This window comes from Ahaetulla prasina, chromosome 3, assembly GCF_028640845.1.
Source record: "Ahaetulla prasina isolate Xishuangbanna chromosome 3, ASM2864084v1, whole genome shotgun sequence".
Classification (NCBI taxonomy): domain Eukaryota; kingdom Metazoa; phylum Chordata; class Lepidosauria; order Squamata; family Colubridae; genus Ahaetulla; species Ahaetulla prasina.
Genome location: NC_080541.1, coordinates 94,065,211 through 94,079,585, shown reverse-complemented (window position 1 = coordinate 94,079,585; position 14,375 = coordinate 94,065,211). Strand labels below are relative to the sequence as shown.

The 14,375-nt window shown below is 38.0% G+C and overlaps 1 protein-coding gene across 1 annotated transcript in view; it reads right to left on the bottom strand.

Annotated features, from left to right (window-relative positions):
• CDH12 (cadherin 12) overlaps positions 1 to 14,375 on the bottom strand; it is a 458,316-nt gene that overhangs the window by 437,017 nt on the left and 6,924 nt on the right. The window contains exon 2 of the mRNA XM_058176923.1: positions 5,763 to 5,842. The gene's annotated coding sequence lies outside the window, so the exon portion shown is untranslated. The remainder of the gene's footprint in view (positions 1 to 5,762; positions 5,843 to 14,375) is intronic.

Genomic DNA, 14,375 nt, shown 5'->3' with positions numbered 1-14,375 from the left:
TTCAAATTTGCATCTTGGGAAATTCATTGGTTTACCTTGGAATTCCAGGAGAATTAAGAGGATGTGTTGCTGGTTATACCACCTTGAGCTTGGAATAAAAATCTAAGGAATAAATTAAAAGGAACATAGATTCATCTGTGACTATAAAATCTGTGAGATGGACCATTGACATAAACATTGCTCCATTCAAATAGTCTGGGTAGAAGCACTAAACATAATATGGAAGGCTAATGTGTAAAATCCCTTTCGTATTCTGAGAGTGTTTTATTCTCAGGAGAGTTGCCTTTTGTTTTTGTTTTTTTAATTACTTGCATCGCACCTTAATGGATGAATACTCTAGAGGAAAAGCAACAGAAAGCTCAAAAGAATCTAGAATCCATATTTTAGTTCCTTTCATCCCCTTCCTCTCTCTATTAAGGCTATCACTTTAAGAGTTGCCTGAGATACAGAGATGCATTTTCCCCCCAAAATGGAGATGAAATGAGACCATGGTTAGTACTGTTGAATTTTTATGACTAAACTTGCTGCCTTTATTTATAGATTTCTTCCTATGCTTAACAGTATTCTACTACATTGCATATGAATGCCAGGACAAAGCCAGCATATTTAGTGCTTCTTGTCATTCAGTGAAACAACCTAAAAGCATTAAGATAGAGATGATCCTTCTCATCCTGAGGAAAGTTGGTTGTTCCTCATCTTCAGGGAAGATGAAAGATGAGGCCAGTAGTTGATCTTCCTTAACTACTGGCCTCATCTTGAGGAAAATGACTTCTACATATTCACAGGGCACATATAGAATGCAGTTTAGTCAGGTGATGCCAAATACTATGGCCGGACCCATGATCCATCATTACTCAGTGGGTGCAAGAGTTGCTCCTGTTGGCAGTGTCCTTTCAAGAGAATGTTTTGACAGATAAATCATCAAATCAAATACCCCTTCAAAACCCAGCACAACTTCTCCATATAATTTTTATTAAACAATTTTAATAAAAGCACAACAAATTGTGAAATAAAAAAGTAAAAACAGCAGAGAAAGAAATAAAAAAAGGATTCCAGTCTTCTTAACAACTATACTTTACCTTCTCTGTTTCCAATTCACTAAGTTTATTGACTTTCCATAGTCTACCCTTTCTAATGATCAAACCCATAAGTCATATGTTCATTTTTTCTTGCTTCACCAAAAATTCTTAAAAGTTTCCAGTCACTAATAAATTTAGTTATTGTCCTTTCTTTAATCAAAAAGGTCATTTTTTTCCATCTCTGCTAACTCTGTCATCTTCCCTAACCATTCTTCCTTTGTGGCTATTTCACACTCTTTCCATTTTTCTTCATATAATAATCTTGCAACAGTTATCATATATAAAAACAGTATTCCATAACTCTTTCCTAATTGACTATCCATTAGTCCCAATGAGGGAAAAAAACTTATTTAAATTGAATATTAATGTTTAAAATTCTTTGTATGGCTATGTGTCTTTGAACCCAAAGTTTTCTGGCTTTTTTTTTTTTTTTTTGAAAAATGCTCTTTCATGTTTTCCAAATTTCCATCATAAATTTGAAGTACTTTTGCACATAAATAATTTTTATGAAGTCATATATCAACTTATTTCTCTTTTAAATTCTAATATAATGTGAATTTCAGTCCTTTCAACATTTTCCTATTTTTCATTCACTCTATTATGTCCAAAGTTTTGTCCATTTTATCATGCACTCTTTTCCTTGTTCTTCTTCTGTTTCTAAGTTCAGTGAAAGTTCATACATTTTAGTAATTACATGTTCATCATTTGTACCTAGCTCATTTTCAAATTCTATCTTGTTCTTGTGCTGTTCAATTCCAAATGTTCTGTTATCTACTTCACATTTTTCTCTTAACTGTGCATAGGAAAACTATTGAAAGCTAAATCCTTCTACAGTTAATTGAGCTCTTGATTTCATCTTATATTCTCCACATTCTTGTTCTAAGAGCTCTTGACACTGTATGTTAACTATCTCGGCTTTGTCTGCTTTCTGTTTCTTTTCTAGAAAATGCTTCTTGTGATAATACCTACAAAGACATTTTCGGTCCTGCCTAGATTTATATCTGTTCCATATTCTCAATAGGACATTACTAATATTGTGGGTTTTTTTAAAAAAAAGTCTACATTAATTTTTAATTTATTATACAAGAGAAAACCATGCCACCCAAACGTCAGGTTGTGTTCTTCTAAGTTCTATGATTCTCTTATTCCTAGCAGCACCCATATTTCATCCAAACCAGGTAGCAGGCTGCAAAATGCAGCTTCAAACCTGACAGTTCCAAATCTCAAATTTTATATTTAAAGTCCAGCATAATTTCTAACTTATTTTTTTAACATTTAAAACAATACATAGCAGACCTGGGTTTCAGCAGGTTCTGACCAGTTCCGGTAGCAGAAATTTTGAGTAGTTCTGAGAACCTGTAAATACCACCTCTGACTGGCCTCGCCCCCATCTGTTCTCTGCCACTGAGTCCCAGCTGATCTGGGGAAATGGAAATATTGCAGTAACCTTCCCCTGGATTGGGGTGAGAAAGGAGATTTTACAGTATCCTTCCTCTGGAATGGGGTGGAAATGGAGATTTTACAGTATCTTTCCCCTGCCACGCCCACCAAGCCACTCCCACCAAGCCATGCCGCACCCACCAAGCCACACCCACAAAACTGGTAGTAAAAAAATTTGAAACCCACCACTGATAGATAGGTAATATTAATAATTGTGCATACTAACTACAGTAATAATAATTTGTCACTTGACTCTCAGTGGCTCTGGGCAGTTTACAATTGTTAAAATCATTTAAGGGGGGAAAAAAGAAATAAAACGAAGACACAACAAGAATTAAAAATAGAACAAAGAGGACAAAGAAAACAAACCAGAGAGGAATAAAAAGAGAAAAGAGGCCTAGATAAAGAGCCAGCAACCACATTATGTGAAGGTACCCTTTAGACTTGGCCATTTTCTGGCTTTTTTTTTCTCAATATGCTCCTTAAAATCCAACTATGGGCTTTGCCTCCCCCCACATTATTTTATATTTTCAGGCAAAAGCCTTAACTGCATTTATATATTTAAATGCTGATTGTCTGTTTTTCCTTCCTTTCATTTCTGTCATATCACAGTTCAAAGTAAATCCAAAATTAAAACTTACAATTCCCAGTAGTGATAGTGAAAATGAACAAAAGGAACTGTGAAGTTATATATGGCTCACTTAATTAAAAACAAAACGGAACAAAACTAAAAATAAGTATTCAGTTTGTTTGGGCAAAATAACATCTAGAAGGTACTTACAGATATTTTGGTATTAGAAAAAGTAAAACAGTTTTTAGTTACATTTGGGGAGATAAGTGAAGTGGAGATGAACATGAGGTTGTTTGTCTAAAAATGGAGATAGATAGATCCTTCCTTCCTTCCTTCCTTCCTTCCTTCCTTCCTTCCTTTTTTCCTTCTGTTGGAAGAAATGTCCATCTGGGTTCAGTTCCAAGTGGGAAGAAAGAGAGTGGAAACATGGAGAAACATGCTTGGAAGGATGGTTTAATGGTGGACAGGACCACATGGGTTTGAAGTCCTGGGTAGCTGACCACATGGGATGGAGAGAGAGATATAGTTACATTGTCCCTTGGGCCTTCCCTTTAAACTTCCTGTTCCTGTGCAAGGATAGGTATCCCATTGGTTGCTGTAGGGGTCATATGCAAATCTTAGGATTTTTTCTGGTTGAACTGTGAGCTGATGTAATGTCCCCAGGTGATTTTGCAATGCAGTGATCCCTGCTGTTAGATGGGTAGAGGGCTAATCCTACTATGTCCTGAGTGTCATGTCTTAATCCCATCATCCTGGAACTGAAGGGGGGGAAGGGAGATGGGGCTGAATTTCTGTCTTAAAAAAAAAAAATTAGAAATACGTTTCTCCTTTAGGGAAAATATAATAATCTGCCTTTTTAATATTTCCTAAAATCTTTCATTCTTCTAAAATGGGGGGGGGAGATTGCTAACTTTCTTTGCTTCCCCCCTCCCTCCTTCCTTCCCTCCCTCCCTCCCATCATTTTTATTGCTAAGTATTTATTGTATGATACAGGGGAAGCAAAAAATGACTGCAATAGCATATTCTTTATAGATCCATATTTGACATTCTGGTCATATACAGGAAAAGTAGAGATAATATGTGTGATAGGAAGAATTATTTTTGTGTGAGAAATGTTTTATTGGTATAAATATAGTACAGCCAAAAGTCTTTTAAAAATTGGGTAGAATGTCTGGTGATGCATGAGGAACAATAACTAAAGCTTGAGTAAAGCCTATGTATTAAAAAAATGACACAATATTTAAAACAGCTATGGAGAATTCATTAGAACCCCAGAAACAATTGTAAATGTAGTGAAACTATTTATGAAAAAAAAATAGAAAAATATTTATAAATATATGAGACAGATGATATATAACACCAAGTTCTTAAAATCACATCTATAGAAACCTTAACCATTTCAAAGGGAAGAAAAGTCCAAGAGGTTATTTTGTAAATACCCCAACACTCAAAGGGGTTAGGCACTTTCCAGTCTTATATCACACACATAGAGTATTTATCTGAATAATCAGTGTCACCAAATTTGGGTTGCAAAAATCCAGAGAATCAATAGTTAGCAGCAAATAGATATGGAAATATGTTTTTGCTGACATCTAGTGGTGCTTTTGAGGTTTGCAGCCCAAATCTGTAAGTGCATCCTTTATGTACATCTTTTGGAAAATCTTTCTCATACTGAATATTTATTTGCCACAAATCTGTCAAAGGCATAGGAATTATCTTAGAAGCTATTGACAGCCTTAAGGACAATGGTGAGATTGGAATTATCTTTATTTGAAAATTATAAACTCTGAGTAGTTGTAATGAGAATGGACTAACCTTTTCCTGTCCTGAAACTGGTACAAGTTTCATTTAAATTTATTTATTTATTTATTTTGTCACACAGTATATATATAAGCATAAGCATGACATAATTGTACAATATATAAGCATATATATGAGTATAAGTATGTAATGACTATATTAATTGGATATAACGAAAGGAAACAATAGGTCAGGAATGGTAGGCACGTTTGTGCTCTTATGCACGCCCCTTTCCAGGTAATTCTTCCTGAGTCCCTTTATTGACCAGGTATTTTCATCTTACAGAATGCCACTAAGTTTGCCTATGTGGAAATTCCACACAATTTACACATTACACATAAACATACTGTCAGAAAGGATATAAATAATATAAACAAAAAAGGCCCGGCTGATGTGTTTATTGGTGCTGGGACCTAAGCCGTACATGAATGTATATCAGGCTGGAAGATTTCCACCAATAAATTTAGAATTAATCTACCTATATACTTTTGTATGGGCAATAATTCCAGAAGCTCTGAAAAATCTATAGAGCCATCTGATGCCAACCATGAAGAAAATAGTATTGAACAAAGGAACAATATGCATATTATTGACATGATTTGCCAAGGTGCTATTGACTGTAGTGAAGTTGAATTTCATTCCATGTTAGTGACTATAAACATTAATGGCCATTACGCAATACTATAAACTGATCCATAGTATTAATATTATACGTTTGGCATAATACTATAAATTCTCTACTCAAAGTGTTTTAGCAGAAGCAAAGGGAAAAAATGTCAAACAGAAATAAAGAGTGCATAGGAAACATCTCATCATTTTTATTGCCCATTGAGCTAGAAAACAGAGGAAGAAAATGGATTTATAAAACTTACTGATTCAGAACTGGTTAAAGGTAAAATGATTGGGAGTGTGACAAACCTTCCAGAAAGGACCATTCCTAGTTTTTGGGACTCTAAATACAAGGGAGAAAAAATGTACTTTCAGACTTGTTATTGTGACCATATAATAAAGGTAGCATTAGTACTGATGGATGGTGCTTCTTTTCTGGACTACCTAAAACAGGAGTGTCAAACTTGCTGCATCATGTGCTGGCCACGCCCATGCTGTTGTGAACGAGGCCCAGTACTGATTACCAAAAACAATACAGGCCTGAAAAAACTTATTTTATTAAGACAGCTGAGAATTAATCCATTCTCAGCTTAATCCAAAACAAATTCTTAATAAACAGTCCATTGGCCTTATCACCAACCTTTATTGTCTTTGGCAACCTGCCAAAAGCTTTGCTTAGCAAAACCCCCACAAAGTTCAAGAGACGCTGACAAGAAGCAATGGAATCAACATTGCTTTTCCACAAAGAACCCAACAGCTCATTGCTGCTCTTTTAAGCCTTACGGGAGTGGCCAATCATCTTCTGGCTTTACTCCCGAGTCGTCCTTTTTGCTTCAGCTGCTCTTATCTTCTTGGCAGCTCTTCTCATGCATGCACTAGAAACAAGCTGCTCCTGTTCCTCTGCCTCTCTGCTGTCCGCCTCTGCAGGCTCCGGAGTCTGTGCATCACTCCCAGATGGCCCTGGCCCCATCTCTGCCTCTGATGCAGAGTCCTCGTCTGGACCTTCCCCTGACTCCAGGACTGGCCCATCATCCTCCCCAGCCCCCTCACTATCTGACTCCGCTGTCATGTCCGCAGGCTGCTGGCGGACCACAACACATCTCTGGTTTAGCAAAGGGGGGGGGAAGTCACGATACATCACATGACAACAATGTGATTCCGCAAGATTGACACCCCTGCCATAGAAGGATGGACAAGTTTATACTTGTCATATTAGGGGGAAAAATGCTTCATGGAATTGACAGTCTCAGAGTTTATGCAGGGTTTCCTTCTAGCCAAATGAATGAAAACAGGTATAATTTTTTCTGTAATTATTTATAATTCTGTTTCCTCAGAATGCTAAAGGAAATGGAGTCTGGCTTCCCAGGATGTACTTGCTTTTTGAGTGAGGGTTTATGGGAACATGATACTTAAAGGGCCAGGTCAGCTTCCAAACAATACAGATTGGTATTTGGCCCTGGCCACTAGATAGAGCCAGAGAATAACAACAGTATATACACAAATTATGACAGTAGAGAAAGTGATTGTACTGGCTTACTGATACAGAAGACTAGGAATACAGACAAGACAGCACTTTTGTATTAGATCATTGCAATGCATTGATTAAGATCAAGGAACTTGGTCAATATATTTGTTGATATGGAACTCCCACATCACAGAATTCTGTATGGAATTCTTGGGATGGAAGTGAGTGTTATAAATATCGAACATTGCTAGACAACAGAAATGATGCAGTCTGGGTTTGGATGTTTGAGTGGCTTTTGGCATCTATTTCTCAAAACTGATATAGTCAAGGATCTTGCTTATTAAGAATTATTAATTCTATCTGTAACAGTTGCTTCAAGCTCTTTTTGTATCCAAAAGAATGTACAGTACGTCCAAAAACATATTGTGCTGAGATAGAAATCCAATCAAAAATGCTATGAAAGTGCATTTGGTTAAAAACAAAAGCAAATCTGCTGTAGACATTTGCATTTGCTGAGAATAACAGTTTCAGTTGAACTAGTAGGCAGACTATTTCCAGCTGTGAAGTATGCATGCAGATGAACAAAAGCTAGAACATCTTATTAACCACACTGGTTTGCTCTAAAGGGAATAATGCTCTTTCAAAGTCAAATACTATTTCATTCCAGTTACTAAGGTTTCATATGGTTGGCTCTCTTTAAGATTTGAGAGACAGAAAGTATATTGTGGGAGGGAGGGAGAGTGTCTGTTCTGACATGTTAGTTGATATTATGTGCTTGTTTTGCTGGAAGTTTTCTGAGAGTAAGATCTTGGGTGGGGGACAGAAGGTGGGGAGAAAGAGAATGTGTCAAAAAGAACAATCACATTTTGGAAATGACCTGACCTTCACATGTTGAGCTAAAGGAGTCACTTTTTTTCTCCCTTTCCATTTCTATATTATAGTTATTGGTTTGTATTATTTTATTTTATTTATTTATTTATTTATTTAATCATATTTGTATACCGCCCTATCTCCCAAGGGACTCAGGGCGGTTTACAGCCAAGTAAAAAATATACATAAATACAAGTTAAAACCCCAATTTAAAAAACTTATTGAATACGGCCGAATATTAAAACCCCAATAGAATAGTAAAAACCCCATTAAAACCAAATTTAAAATTTAAAATTCTAATCCAGTCCTGCGCAGATAAAAAGATGTGTCTTAAGCTCGCGGCGAAAGGTTCGAAGGTCAGGAAGTTGGCGAAGTCCTGGGGAAAGTTCGTTCCAGAGGATGGGAGCCCCCACAGAAAAGGCCGTTCCCCTGGGCGTCGCCAGCCGGCACTGCCTGGCTGACGGCACCCTGAGGAGTCCCTCCCTGTGAGAGCGTACGGGTCGGTGGGAGGCAATCGGTGGCAGTAGACGGTCCCGTAAGTATTCCAGCCCAATGCCATGGAGTGCTTTAAAGATAATTACCAAATCCTTGAAGCGCACCCGAAAGGCCACAGGTAGCCAGTGCAGTCTGCGCAGGAGAGGTGTCACATGGGAGCCACGAGGAGCTCCCTCTATCACCCGCGCACTATAGAAACAGTATGATATGGTTTTAAAACATAGCAATTTACATAAAACCCACTTACAGTCATATTATATTTCTAAGCTATGTTTTAGCTTTGAAAGGTAATATGGCTGCTGAAATCCACTTCAAATTATCCTGTGAGATCACACACCTGAAATACCAAATTTTTAGGATTGTAAAGAAAGATAAGCCTTCTTAAGATAGCAGTTGTTGGGGGGTGGGGGACATAGGGTTACTTCAGGGTAATGAAGTAGGATAAGCTAGTATCCTTGAAAGTTGCTAGTAAAGATATGAAAAGAAAATGGATACAAAGCAGAAATATTGTTTTGAAGAGGGCTTGGATATATATACTTCTTTAAAGAAACCAATCTTTTCCTGGCCTCACATGGTTAATTATGAGATCCCATGAAAATATGTGTTTGAGTGTGAGGCAGTAACAGAACGCCCATACCTACCTAAAGTATTTTGCCACACCTGGTCAGAATATCATTTATCTGAAGTTATCTATTTTCCAGGGAAAATAGCTACTATGTTAACTAAAGAAAAGACAACTTCTTTAAGGAAGTGCTGGTAGGTGCAGAATGTATCTTGCAAAACACATTAAAAACTGGCTTCAGGTCAGCTAGAATGAGAAGTGCTACACCCAATTTGCCAGCAAATTTAGAAAACTCAACAATGGCCACAGGATTGGAAAAGGACAGTTTACATTCCAATTCCAAAGAAAGGCAATGCCAAAGAATGTTCAAACTATCGCACCATTGCACTCATTTCACATGCTAGTAAGGTTATGCTTAAAATCCTACAAGCTAGGCTCCAGCAATATGTGGATCGAGAACTACCAGAAGTACAGGCAGGATTTCGTAGAGGCAGAGGAACTAGAGATCAAATTGCCAACATACGCTGGATCATGGAGAAAGCTAGGGAGTTCCAGAAAAACATCTACTTCTGCTTCATTGACTATGCTAAAGCCTTTGATTGTGTGGATCACAACAAATTGTGGCAAGTTCTTAAAGAGATGGGAGTACCAGACCATCTTATTTGTCTCTTGAGAAACCTGTATGCGGGTCAAGAAGCCACAGTGAGAACTGGACACGGAACCACTGATTGGTTCAAAATTGGGAAAGGAGTCCGGCAAGGCTGTATACTATCACCCTGCCTATTTAACTTATATGCAGAACACATCATGAGAAAGGTGGGGCTAGATGAATCAAAAATTGGAATTAAGATTGCCGGAAGAAATATCAACAACCTCAGATATGCAGATGATACCACTCTAATGGCAGAAAGCGAAGAAGAACTAAAGAGTCTCTTAATGCGGGTGAAGGAGGAGAGTGCAAAAGTTGGCTTGAAACTCAATATTAAGAAAACTAAAATCATGTCATCCGTCCCTTTCAATTCCTGGCAGATAGATGGTGAAGAAATAGAAGTAGTGACAGATTTTATTTTCCTGGCTCCAAGATTACTGCAGATGGGGAATGCAGCTAAGAAATTAAAAGATGCTTGCTCCTGGGGAGGAAAGCTATGGCAAATCTAGACAGCGTACTAAAAAACAGAGACATCACCCTGCCAACCAAAGTGCGTATAGTCAAAGCTATGGTTTTCCCAGTTGCAATGTATGGTTATGAAAGTTGGACCATAAGAAAGGCTGAGCACCAAAGAATTGAGGCCTTTGAACTCTGGTGCTGAAGAAGACTCCTGCGAGTCCCTTGGACTGCAAGTGAACAAACCAGTCAGTTTTAGAGGAGATCAACCCTGACTGCTCTTTAGAAGGCCAGATCCTGAAGATGAAACTGAAATACTTTGGCCACCTAATGAGAAAGAAGGACTCACTGGAGAAGAGCCTAATGCTGGGAAAGATTGAGGGCAAAAGAAGAAGGGGATGACAGAGAACGAGGTGGCTGGATGGAGTCACTGAAGCAGTAGGCATGAGTTTAAATGGACTCCAGAGGATGGTAGAGGACAGGAAGGCCTGGAGGAATGTTGTCCATGGGGTCGCGATGGGTCAGACACGATTTCGCAACTAACAACAACAAAGAATGAGAAGAAAAGAATGTTTTCATCTCTGTCTATTTCTAACTGAATTTATTCAAAGAAAAGTTGCAGTTTGCTCTAAGGATTGTTCTTCCTAGAAATTTTGCTCAAGGTAATCATTTGAACCAGGGGTGAAATCCAGCAGGTTCTGACAGGTTCTGGAGAACCGGTAGCAGAAATTTTGAATAGGTCGGAGAACCAGCAAATACCACCTCTGGCTGGGCCCAGAGTGGGGTGGGAATGGAGATTTTGCAATATCCTTCCCCCAAGAGTGGGGAGGGAATGGGGATTTTGCAGTATCCTTCCCCTGAAATGGGGTGGGAAAGATCTTGCAGTATCATTCCCGTCACGCCGACCAAGCCACACCACACCCACCAAGCCATGTCCACAGAACCGGTAGAAAAAACATTTGGGTTTCACCATTGATTTGAACCATTAGAGGCTAGATATCAATGGAGCTAGTAGGTCTCTTTGTTGCTCATAAGAATGATCTCATAGTGGGTAGAGGCTTCTTATAATTTTCAACTAAACTAGACTTGTAATTACAGGCCAAGGAAGTTGCTGAGTTTTCCATGAGGTGTAGATGGCTGCTCCAGTAGTTTGCTTCTTTGGACCCCAGAAACAGAGATCCCGAGATTGTGGAGCAACCTGCACTAAGTTGGATTTCATAAAGACAATCTTCTTGGTCTGATCACCTAGGTCTAGATCCAGAAAAAGAGCATAATACCAATGACCATCCTGTGAAGTGGTCTGAATTTCATATTAGAGTCCAGAAATGCATTGAGCTGACATGGCCATAAAGCAGTGATGAGAAACTATGGATAGGAGTTACCTACCTTCCTTCTGTGAACTTCTGGAGGCTCTATCCCAGGGCTGTCAAACTCCCAGCCCATGGGCTGGATGCGTCACATGCTGGCCATGCCTGGTTTAATGAAGGGGAAAAAAGTCCCAATATATCACGTGATGCTGCCATGACGACATAAGTTTGACACCCCTGCTGTAACCCCATTCCTTAAGAAGATTGTGTAACAGTAAGATAACCATGCATCCATCCTTCTTATTTCTTCTTTTCCTGATCTATTATTTGCCTTTGTATACAGGCTGGCTTCTCATCCCCCTTTCTCTTATTCTTCCTTGCTTTTTCTTTCCCAGCTTCCAACCACAACATCAGGACCTTAATTTACCTCTTAGCTGGATTTGGCAGAAGATTTCCTGACACAACTCAACTTGATAGAATCTTCATTGCAGACAAGAATAAAGTCCCAAACAAAATATTTGATTGCTCACTGCAGCGTAGACATATCTGAGAGTTATGTTGCGAGACTCTTGTTTAAATTTCAGGCTTCTGCCCTTCCAAATTTCCAATATGAAGCTTGTTGCTGACAAATGTTTTCATCAGAGTTCTCTCTAACCAAAAACTAATACTTTCTACCTCATCAGTTTTTCTTAATGAACTGATTTATTTATTATATACAGGGTAGATTTTCAGTACTCCTCTCTCCCACTTCTAATTCTTAAAGTATATGTACCAGAGCTATCATGTTCCCTGCCCATTTGATTTTGTTTTTCTTTTCTTTGTAAGGCAAAGAAAGGGATTTCTGCAAAACGTATATGGACTTTGTTCTGTTCCATAAAATAATATTTGTATTGTTCTTAGCTGCTATCTAAATTCTGCTTAAATGTTATTTCTTTACTGAATAATCATTTCCAGTGATCAGTGTATACATGTACACACACACACACACACACACACACACACACACACAGCTACCATTTCCCATTGCCTTTTACTTGAATACCTGCATGGGGGACAATAAGGGCAAATAACATTGTGTACTTTGTTAGACATCATTACATTGATAACAGGACGAAGCATGGATCATTTTGACATTTTCATTGCTTAATATAGATGCTGCTGGACTTCACTTAATGCTTTTTGGAATTTGTGTGTGCGCGCGTTTGTTTCTATTTCTTCAGCACTGTTTTTTATCATAGATACTATTTCCCCACTGAACACTATTTCCCCAGTGATCCCTACTTTATCCTCCGTTACTATTTCCAACAAAGATGCTTTTTATTGTGTTGTTCCTGCTGGCCGAGGATATTGGCTGGGGAATTCTGTAAGTTGAAGTCCAGTATCTTACAGTTGCTAAGCTTGAAAAAACTGTGTTAAAGTATCTGTGGTAAACTACCTCCAGCAGCCTCCCAGTAGCTGAAGATTTCAGCTATCCATATTAAACTTTTTCATCACCTTATATAGCTCCACTTCCAGGTTCTTGGTGGCAACTAGTAAAACAGTTTTTTTAAAAAAAATCATTCATCAAATGTGTATAGTTGCCCATCTCACAAAAAGTGATCAGGGCATTGTATAACAATCAAATAAACCAACAAATATAAAAATCCACATTAAAATATAAATATTGTACAAATAAATATACGAACCCTATAGAAAAGGAAAATAAGAATGGCTCCCTCAGCAACCACTGAATCATGTCTTCAATTTCTCAATAGACTACAATGGTATCTTGGTACTCAACTGCTTTAAAACTCATCGAATTTGGCACTCAGTGCATTTTGATACAAACATTTTGTTGCATCGTTTGGTACTCATCATTTGTTTGGTACTCAACACAGAATCTAGAACTTCTCGGTGTTGGCTACCTTTTAACTCACTACATTATTCCTTATGGGGGTAATTTGTTTGGTACTCTTAATTTTTGGTATTCAATGTACCTCCCCGAACCAATTAACAATGAGTACTGAAGTACCACTGTGTTACAAAAAACTACTCCAATAGTATCATGCTGAGAAGGAAAAAATGTTTGGATTTCTTTTGTCTTGTGTTATCCTAATATACTGCAACAGCCTGTAGAAGGGGAAAAAGAATTTAGAGGAGTACTGATTGTAAGTAAATATGGAAAAAGTGATGTGCTTAGCTTATTAATAAGATCAATGACTGGACTGCATAAATATTTCCTGCCTAAATCTTGGGAGAATTCTAACGGGCCTTTTGTAGCTATAGAACTGATTCCTAGCAATTAAATAAATTCCTTATACATTTGTGATTTTTGTAATTAGATACTTTCCTATATTCAATTGGACTACAGCTTGTTTTGATTTTGTTTGTGTTTTTTTTTGTCTTGCATATGGTTAGATATGTTTTCTTTGCTGTAGTATATGTTACTATTTTAATTAATAGTACTATTTTAATTAAAGATTTCCATATCTGTAGTTGGATTTTGAAAAAAAACAATTGCTATCAAGTCCAAATCCAGGGATTCAAATTGGAGATATTTTCATGAAATGAAGGCTTATGAAGCAGTAAACAAGTTGTGTAAAAAAAAAAAAACCCACCCTAATCTTATGCCATTCACATTAGCATGCAGCCCAACTTTCGGAAAAAAGACATCCCCCACCACCACCCTTTGAGCAATTAACTTAGTTTGTGAAAAAGGCAGAGGAAAGTTTACATTTTTCAGAGAACGTAACACATTTGATAAGTAAAGGAGCAAAAATTGGCCTGATTCAGAGGCATCTGATGAACCCAGAACTTCCATCAAAATGATAAAAAAGTATTGTGCTATAATACTACATAATAGCTTAATTACTAGAACATAGAATAGCAGAGTTGGAAGGGACCTTAGAAGTCTTCTAGTCCAACCCCTTGTTTGAGCAGGAGACCCTATACCCGTGATGGCGAATGGCACGTGTGCCCTCTCTGGGGGCTGTTGCCCCAGTTCGGCTCCGCCACACATGCACGTGCACCTCCCGCTGGCCAGCTGGTAATTGGGTCTCTGCCGTGCATGCGCAGGGGGTGGGGGCATTCAGG